General features: G+C 43.6%; 1 protein-coding gene across 1 annotated transcript in view; it reads right to left on the bottom strand.

Moving 5' to 3' along the window:
* Positions 1 to 8,561, bottom strand: part of LOC112237730 (neurocan core protein-like) — a 71,802-nt gene extending 63,241 nt beyond the window's left edge. Inside the window, exon 1 of the mRNA XM_042308215.1 lies at positions 8,188 to 8,561. The gene's annotated coding sequence lies outside the window, so the exon portion shown is untranslated. The remainder of the gene's footprint in view (positions 1 to 8,187) is intronic.
* Between the last annotated feature and the right edge of the window lie 728 nt (positions 8,562 to 9,289).

The raw sequence follows: 9,289 nt of genomic DNA, 5'->3' as shown, positions 1-9,289 counted from the left end.
AGAGAGAGAGAGAGAGAGATGGTGATGAAGAGAGAGAGAGAGAGAGAGAGAGAGAGATGGTGATGAAGACAGAGAGAGAGAGAGAGAGAGAGAGAGAGAGAGATGGTGATGAAGACAGAGAGAGAGAGAGAGAGAGAGAGAGAGAGAGATGGTGATGAAGACAGAGAGAGAGAGAGAGAGAGAGATGGTGATGAAGACAGAGAGAGAGAGAGAGATGGTGATGAAGACAGAGAGAGAGAGAGATGGTGATGAAGACAGAGAGAGAGAGATGGTGATGAAGACAGAGAGAGATGGTGATGAAGACAGAGAGAGATGGTGATGAAGACAATGATGAAAATTCCAGAAAATTATGTCATGGCTTTAGAAGCTTCTGATAGGCTAATTGACATCATTTGAGTCAATTGGAGGTGTACTGTGGATGTATTTCAAGGCCTACTTTCAAACTCAGTGCCTCTTTGCTTGACATCATGGGAAAATCAAAAGAAATCAGTCAAGACCTCAGAAAAAAATGTTAGACCTCCACAAGTCTGGTTCATCCAAATGAAGCAATTTCCAAATGCCTGAAGGTACCAAGTTCATCTGTTCAAACAATAGTACGCAAGTATAAACACCATGGGAACACGCAGCCGTCATACCGCTCAGGAAGGAGATGCGTTCTGTCTCCTAGAGATTAACGTACTTTGGTTCAAAAAGTGCAAATCAATCCCAGAACAACAGCAAAGGACCTTGTGAAGATGCTGGAGGAAACAGGTACAAAAGTGTCTATATCCACAGTAAGACGAGTCCTATATCGACATAACCTGAAAGGCTGCTCAGCAAGAAAGAAGCCACTGCTCCAAAACCAGCATAAAAAAGCCAGACTACGGTTTGCAACTGCACATGGGGACAAAGATCGTACTTTTTGGAGAAATGTCCTCTGGTCTGATGAAACAAAAATAGAACTGTTTGGCCATAATGACCATCGTTATGTTTGGAGGAAAAAGGGGGTGGCTTACAAGCCGAAGAACACCATCCCAACCGTGAAGCACGGGGGTGGCAGCATCATGTTGTGAGGGTGCTTTGCTGCAGGAGGGACTGGTGACCTTCACAAAATAGATGGCGTCATGAGGAAAGAAAATTATGTGGATATATTGAAGCAACATCTCAAGACATCAGTCAGGAAGTTAAAGCTTGGTCGCAAATGGGTCTTCCAAATGGACAATGACCCCAAGCACACTTCCAAAGTTGTGGCAAAATGGCTTAAGGACAACAACGTCAAGGTATTGGAGTGACCATCACAAAGCCCTGACCTCAATCCTATAGAAAATCTGTGTGCAGAACTGAAAAAGCGTGTGCGAGCAAGGAGGCCTACAAACCTGACTCAGTTACCACAGCTCTGTCAGGAGGAATGGGCCAAAATTCACCCAATGCTGCCAAATACTAATTGAGTGTATGTAAACCTCTGAGCCACTGGGAATGTGATGAAAGAAATACAAGCTGAAATAAATCCCTCTCAGCCCCTGTTAAGACTCCTGCGCCGGTTCCGTTACTCCAGCTGTATGTCTGGTAGGGGTCAGAGGTGAACGGCTACAGGTGAGAGGTCAATGTGGCTGGTAACATCAGGTGGAAGGGATCTGTTGCATGGGCAGTTGCTTTGGCCTAGATTCAATCAGATCGAGAGTTAACCTACTTTGGCCGACATCCGCATAGTGGATGTTTTGGCGATGTAGGAAGTGGAACTGACTATTTGGTGAGCGGCTGCTCGTGTGTCACAAACCACTCCCTTACTATCCATACAGGGTTAAAGTTCAAACGGCGATAGAAAGTTTAAGCTCCATCGGTGTTAGAAATAATGTCAGTTTTCATGTTCATTTGGATGGAGGAATTATAGCCTCAGTCTAATTGAGGTGTAGACAATAAAATAATACGCATTTGAGTGTCTGAACTTGTAACGCAGCTGCATGAACTTCTAAAGCGGTCGCATGGCATTTGTCAAAAATCGGCGATATAGTAACGCAAGGAGCAGCTTGATTTGGCAGCTCTTATGCAGTTCCACCTCTGACACGTCAAAACAACCACTATGTGTCGGCTGTAGCACGGATCTGATAGCATCTAGCCCTTCGACTTTAATCCACCCACTGGGAGAGATGTCGGTGCATCCGAAATGGCACCCTATTCCTTACATAAGTGCACTATTTCTGTAGTAATATAGAGAATAGGGTGCCAATTCACACATAGCCATGGCCAGAGAAGTGCCCATCAAAATGTAAAAAGAAATGATACATTCAGGCTAAGATGTGCTGGCGCCACAGAGATAAACTACTTCCATTTCCAATGGCTGCCACTTCATCCCGGAGTTTACATGTTTAATGACCCGCAGAAGAGGTGCTCAGTCCACAGAATATAAACTAGGCGCATTAAAAAAAAAAGAGTTCTACCACATACTAACATTTATTGCAGATATAGCCTTGGTCTGAGCAACGGCGCATCGACAATAAACGTCATGTATTGAATGTGCATGAAAGTTGTCATCGTGGACTTCTTATTCCCCTAAGAAATAACACATAAACGTCATGTATTGAATGTGCATGAAAGTTGTCATCGTGGACTTCTTTATTCCCCTAAGAAATAACACATAAACGTCATGTATTGAATGTGCATGAAAGTTGTCATCGTGGACTTCTTTATTCCCCTAAGAAATAACACATAAACGTCATGTATTGAATGTGCATGAAAGTTGTCATCGTGGACTTCTTATTCCCCTAAGAAATAACACATAAACGTCATGTATTGAATGTGCATGAAAGTTGTCATCGTGGACTTCTTTATTCCCCCTAAGAAATAACACAGATGACAAAATTCAATCATCATTGGACACCATGATGTGACCAGACCCTGGGGAGTAGCACTCAGTTTATGGAGGTCACGTGGAGTCTTCTGGCAACCAGTATACTGAGTGACACAAGGGTCAATAACATGATAATATGGTCATTATCCAAAACGGCTTAAAGTTCTGTCTTGTATGGAGTGTATGTACTGTAGCGCATGTCGGAATCATTCTTCAACTCTGGTTTCGCAAGAGCCAACCAGCTGAGAAGCTCCAACCAATGTGGAGCCATCAGAAATGTGTCAAAACGCTTGCTATTGAGCAGCTCAAACAGGAATACTAAACACGACAGCATGACCTTCAGCATCTGCTACCGGTCAATACCAGAGAAAGGAGGCTCTCCGCTGGCAAGAAAGAGAGAGGCCGTTCTCTTTGTTTGAGAACCTTTTAGCCGCGGTGCTGTGGTCTTATCCAGGCCTGTGGTGATTGGTTTGGAGGGGGTGTCAGTCTTTCCCAGGGTGCAAATAGTAAACTTGATTGATGGCTCGATCCGTCCAACCCCCCCTCTGGGTTGCTCGTCATTGGAGACTTCACAGCAGGGGAAACAGAGAGAGAATCTGAGGTGGAAAATCTCTCTCCCTCCCCTATTCTTGAAATTGTTGAAATTCAAGGCAGAGTAAAGTCTGCCTCATCAATACACGCGAGCTCAAAGATTAACATCTGCCAAAATGGAGAAAATAAATCTTTCACTCAAAACTGTATTTTCAGTCCGATTCAATCGTATTGCATACAGAACATATTGGGTTCACACAATGGGAGCCACAATGCTTTTCTTCTTTAAAGAAGCATACAAAATGGTGGCAAAGCCAAATCCAAACACAATATGCACCACATACAATCTAAAAGGTAAATATCAGGTAAATATCAGGTAAACCCCTCACAGGTAGATCCCCCAGTTTGACATATCCGACACAATATCTGCATGCAACAAAGACACTGCATCATAGCTGTAATGGCTTTCTTCCGTGGAAGGAGAGGAGGACCAACATGGAGCGTAGTTCATGTTCACCATGTTTAATAAAAGACGATAACGTGAACAACTACACAAAGACAGGAAACAGTCCTATCTGGTGCAGAGAACACAAAGACAGGAAACAGTCCTATCTGGTGCAGAGAACACAAAGACAGAAAACAGTCCTATCTGGTGCAGAGAACACAAAGACAGGAAACAGTCCTATCTGGTGCAAAGAACACAAAGACAGGAAACAGTCCTATCTGGTGCAGAGAACACAAAGACAGGAAACAGTCCTATCTGGTGCAGAGAACACAAAGACAGGAAACAGTCCTATCTGGTGCAGAGAACACAAAGACAGGAAACAGTCCTATCTGGTGCAGAGAACACAAAGACAGGAAACAGTCCTATCTGGTGCAGAGAACACAAAGACAGGAAACACTCCTATCTGGTGCAGAGAACACAAAGACAGGAAACAGTCCTATCTGGTGCAGAGAACACAAAGACAGGAAACAGTCCTATCTGGTGCAGAGAACACAAATACAGGAAACAGTCCTATCTGGTGCAAAGAACACAAAGACAGGAAACAGTCCTATCTGGTGCAGAGAACACAAAGACAGGAAACAGTCCTATCTGGTGCAGAGAACACAAAGACAGGAAACAGTCCTATCTGGTGCAGAGAACACAAAGACAGGAAACAGTCCTATCTGGTGCAGAGAACACAAAGACAGGAAACAGTCCTATCTGGTGCAGAGAACACAAAGACAGGAAACAGTCCTATCTGGTGCAGAGAACACAAAGACAGGAAACAGTCCTATCTGGTGCAGAGAACACAAAGACAGGAAACAACCTCCCACAATCCCCAACACAAAACAAGCTACCTAAATATGGTTCCCAATCAGAGACAATGACTAACACCTGCCTCTGATTGAGAACCATATCAAGCCATACATAGCAACGGACAAACTAGACACACAACATAGAATGCCCACCCAGCTCACGTCCTGACCAACACTAAAACAAGGAAAACACAAGGAAAACACAAAATAACTATGGTCAGAACGTGACAATAGCCTACATTTCTATGGTAGGTTTACATGGTAGGTTTACAAGAATATGTCACAATGGAACTGTCCACGTTCAAACCTGTCCAATAAACAAGATAAGACAAAAAGTGGCCTATTCCCCTGTTGTTTGTGTCACAATGACCACATGATTAAGTTGGCACTTTACAACTTTACAGTACAGTACCAATCCTCTGGGCTTTTGGTACAGTTCTTAGTGTGTCAAAGGTTGTGGGTTCGAGTCCAGCAAGGGACTAATCCCCCATATTGTTGCATTTGCACAATGCTTAGCAAGCACAACATTAAAAACCCAATAAAATAGTTAGTAACACAATAACAACACACATTTAGAACACACACCACAAGCCCTTATATTAGTGATTATCATAACACTTTTCTCAAAAACAAGTCAAACCACTTCACACTGTATAGTTGAATTAACTCCCATCCACCACTAATGTGTAGCAGTTTCACGCCACACGGTTCACAGTAACAGACTCCATGTCTGAAAATAATATCTAGCTGTCGATTATCATAAACCACAACCTGCTGGCCATTGAAAAATGTCCAAACTGGCAACTGAATAGAGAAACTCCCGTCTCTTAGACAGTTAATCATTTAACTTCCTCTCCAGGCACCTGAAATATATTAGTTTCCAGGGTGTGCTGACACTGATGTTTTCTGCACATATTGGCAACTAAAAGCAACATGTTGCCAGTTCAGAGACACGTTGCCAGTTCTTCTCTATCCAAACAGCCCTTCCTGATTGTGCTCAGTGGTTCTAAAGAATATCTTGAACATTATAGACCTACAGCTATTCCGGAGATGCCCGTAGGTCCGTATTCGCACTTTCCAACACAAATCAGTGATTCTGGCCTATGGTCCACGTATAGCTTTGGGAATTTTCTTGGGAATAATTCATCTTGGGGAATTTCCCTATTGTGAAAAATGACCAATATTTCTAGCCACAATTAGCTGTGGGATGGTGGGAGCTGGCTGCACAAACTCTAGTAAAGGTTACACTGGCATACAGTAGGTTGCGCAGTAATGACATCTGGCCCGTGGTTAACCAGCCTGCCAGTAGATTTGGCTAGCCTAGCACACTTCTTTATTTCTCCTTCAGCAGGTCAGCTCCTCCCATCCTCTCCTCCCAGGGGAGGCATCCAGCCTGTCTCTGATCTGATGAGGGTGTGAGGGAGGTTTGTGACGCCTCTGGCGGTGGGAACCCAGGGGTGAACTCTCTGGTAAGGTCCTCGTTGTCCCTGGCTCTGTCTCAGTTACGGTCTCTGTCCCTTCGCTTCTTCTCTCTCGTTCCTCTCTTTCTCCCCCCTCTTTCGTTATTTTCTTCCATCTCTCTGCTTATGTTTCCCCTCCCTCCCTCCCTCCCCCCATCTCTCTGTGTGGTTTCACAATGGCATCAGCCCAAACTCTGTGTTGGAAAAGCTAGTTAACCTCGCCATGCTAAACTATCTTCTTGACAAGGCCTATCAAAAAGAGGCTGTCCACTTTATACTCTAGACCACCGGTTCCCAACTAGGACCACTGGGGGTACTTGGACTATCTACATGGGGTACTTGAGAAGACTTATGAGACCATAGGACTACTGGTCAAATGGACATGAGGGGGTACTTCAGGGGTACTCCGGTCAGAGAAAAGGGTTGGAAACCACTGCTCAAGACTAGAATAATGAATAGATAGCCCAGGCTTAGGGCACTCAGACAATCTCACACAATAGACCTCATGTCAAGGTGACTAAAGTAGCTCCGCTTCCTAAGGCAAAAGTGATTGGGACATTTCCATGTGTTTGTTTGTTTAACAAGCTCTACTGTATGGTTCTCTACTGTAAGCTCTACTGTAAGCCTTTTAGAGCATTAAGCACCCGTGTGAAACATGCCTAGCTGAAGTGGATATACTTCAGTGCAGTGGAACATTGCACAACATTGGAGTCTTTGGAGTAGAACTATAATATTAGTGACCACTATGCAGGAATGTTTGTACTTTTATCCACAATGGCTTCCATCATTCTGGTGCTGCTAATATTTTTTACCCTGTTTCTTTGCCTCGTATGTATCACATGAGCACATTGGCAGATCACAGGGCATAAAGTACATTTGAAATGGACAAAGGAGAATGTAGGCAGAGAGACAGAACCAGTGTTAACATTGTCCTTTATCTCTCTTATCGCCTGTATCTCTGATGTCATGCCCAGGCCAGGCTATTGGGGTTACAGACAGCCACCCCTCTGATTGGCCCCTGAGAGGTTATGTGGGTGGGACCTGTATGCATAATGGAGAACATGACAGCTGTGCAGGTGTTCTGATCACTGATCTATGCTCCAGCAGCTGTCTGCCAAACGATCCCTTTCTCTAGCTCTTTTTCTCTCTTTTGTTTCCCTCTCACTTTCTCTCACTCTCTCTTATTTCTTCCACACACACAACATTATCTTGACGACCGTTATATATTGAGGACGCTCTTTAAATGCCACAAATAAAATGTAAGCCATTGCTATAATGCCTCTTACACATGAATGGTAGCCTGCGGTATTAGAGAGTTGTGTCTCCCATTTGGCCCCTCCAGAGAAAGTACATTTCCCTCCGAGTCTCCTGTATGAGGGAAACCCTAAGACAAGCCCAGAGACCCTTCGGTTAGAAGAAGTCGTTTGGGGGGGACACACGGGTCGTACATGGGTCATAGAATGAAAAGCTTGGATCTAAATCATTCAAAAGACCACAAGAAGAAGCTACTGTAAGCTTAGGGAGGGTGGTGTGCATGAGCATTTTCAGAGGCAGATGTAGAGGTAGTCATGGTGATCATCATTGATGAGCTTATAGATGGAAGATCATAAATAATAGCTTAACGTGTCCATACAAAAGTCATTTTAAAATCATTTATTATACCCGCTGGTGTTTATAAGGAAAGCAGGACCCTGCTATGTCATTTTCCTGGTAGAACACATGAAAGTAGACTACTCCTTATCCAAAAAATGCATAACATGTCCATACAAAACCCCTGTTAAAGTCCTTATTATGCCCTGTCTATGCAAAGCAGAACCTGTCTATGTTCCTGTTGGAGCACCTGAAAGTATTTATACTTGGGCTGAAATCTTTGATTGGTTGGTTGGCCAAGAAAGGCTTACAGAGCAAGATGCATCAATTCCATCCCCGGTGTCCAGGCGCCGCTGATGCACCAGTCTGCATGCAAGCTATTACCCAATTTTGTTCAGACAGGGTTAAATAACCACAAATCCTATATCAAACAAATGAAAAAGTAGACAATTCACAGACAATTAATATGTTCAATCTTACCTGAAAGAAGTTTTTACAAATTCCGCAGGAATGTTAGAGCGGTACGTTGCGCTTTTGTGCAGGTGTTTCAAACGTAGCCTACCCCGGTGCTCCAATCGTATCGTCTGACTGTCAGCGATGAGTCGAATGGGTGAAACGCAAAAAAAAAAGAACCGGTAAGTGAGCAAAAAAAGATTCAACGCGCTACACCTTCAGCATATAGGTCCATTGTCTGCTCCACGACTAATATTCAGCATCTGCCTCATGTCCAATTTGGAGATATCTGATCTAAATCGTGATAGACGCTTGGCGCAGGTGCTCACTCCCTGTACGCCGGTGGCGAGGCTGCGGGTGAGGAGCTGAACCGGTTTGAACAAAGAGGAGAGCACTGACAGACAGACGGTTCCATCATTCAATGGAAAATAAGAGGGGGAGGCGAGGATTGGAGGAACGGATTGATTTTACATGACCATAATCCGATCCCATACATAAACCTAAAAGGTTGATCCCTTGTCTCTGAATACAATTACAATTGGCACATGATGAGATTATAACTGGACTGGAGATCTCTACTGAGTTTTTAACAGTGGTGGAAAAAGTATCCAATCGTCATACTTGAGTAAAAGGTAAGATACCTTAATAGAAAGTTGCACAAGTAAAAGTGGAAGTCACCCAGTAAAACACTACATGAGTAAAAGTCTAAAAGTATTTGGTTTTAAATATACTTAAGTATCAAAAGTAAATGTGTAAATCATTTAAAATTCCTATTAAGCAAAGCAGACAGCATAATTTTCTGGCTTAAAATAGTTAATAAAACACGTAATACATATTTCTACCTCACTGATAAGTGTTAACACCTAGTAAAGCAATGTTAGTGGCTGTGAAGGTGCACATGTAACATTAGTGGGCGCCCTGCCCTCCCGTGTCGATGCCACAGTTCTCTGGCAGCCAACATAATAAATGCCTTATAGAAACATAGTTGTCTGAGATGTGTCATTTGGCTCTACATGGCAGCAGCCCCCGTTGCAGCACTGCGGTGCAGTGGGGTCAATAGCAACGCATCTGCTTCCATCGTCGTTATAAACCGCAACATTAGAGGAATGTTCTCTTTGGTGGTGACATT

Source organism: Oncorhynchus tshawytscha, linkage group LG28 (assembly GCF_018296145.1).
Source record: "Oncorhynchus tshawytscha isolate Ot180627B linkage group LG28, Otsh_v2.0, whole genome shotgun sequence".
Classification (NCBI taxonomy): Eukaryota; Metazoa; Chordata; class Actinopteri; order Salmoniformes; family Salmonidae; genus Oncorhynchus; species Oncorhynchus tshawytscha.
This window is presented reverse-complemented; position numbering and strand designations above follow the sequence as displayed.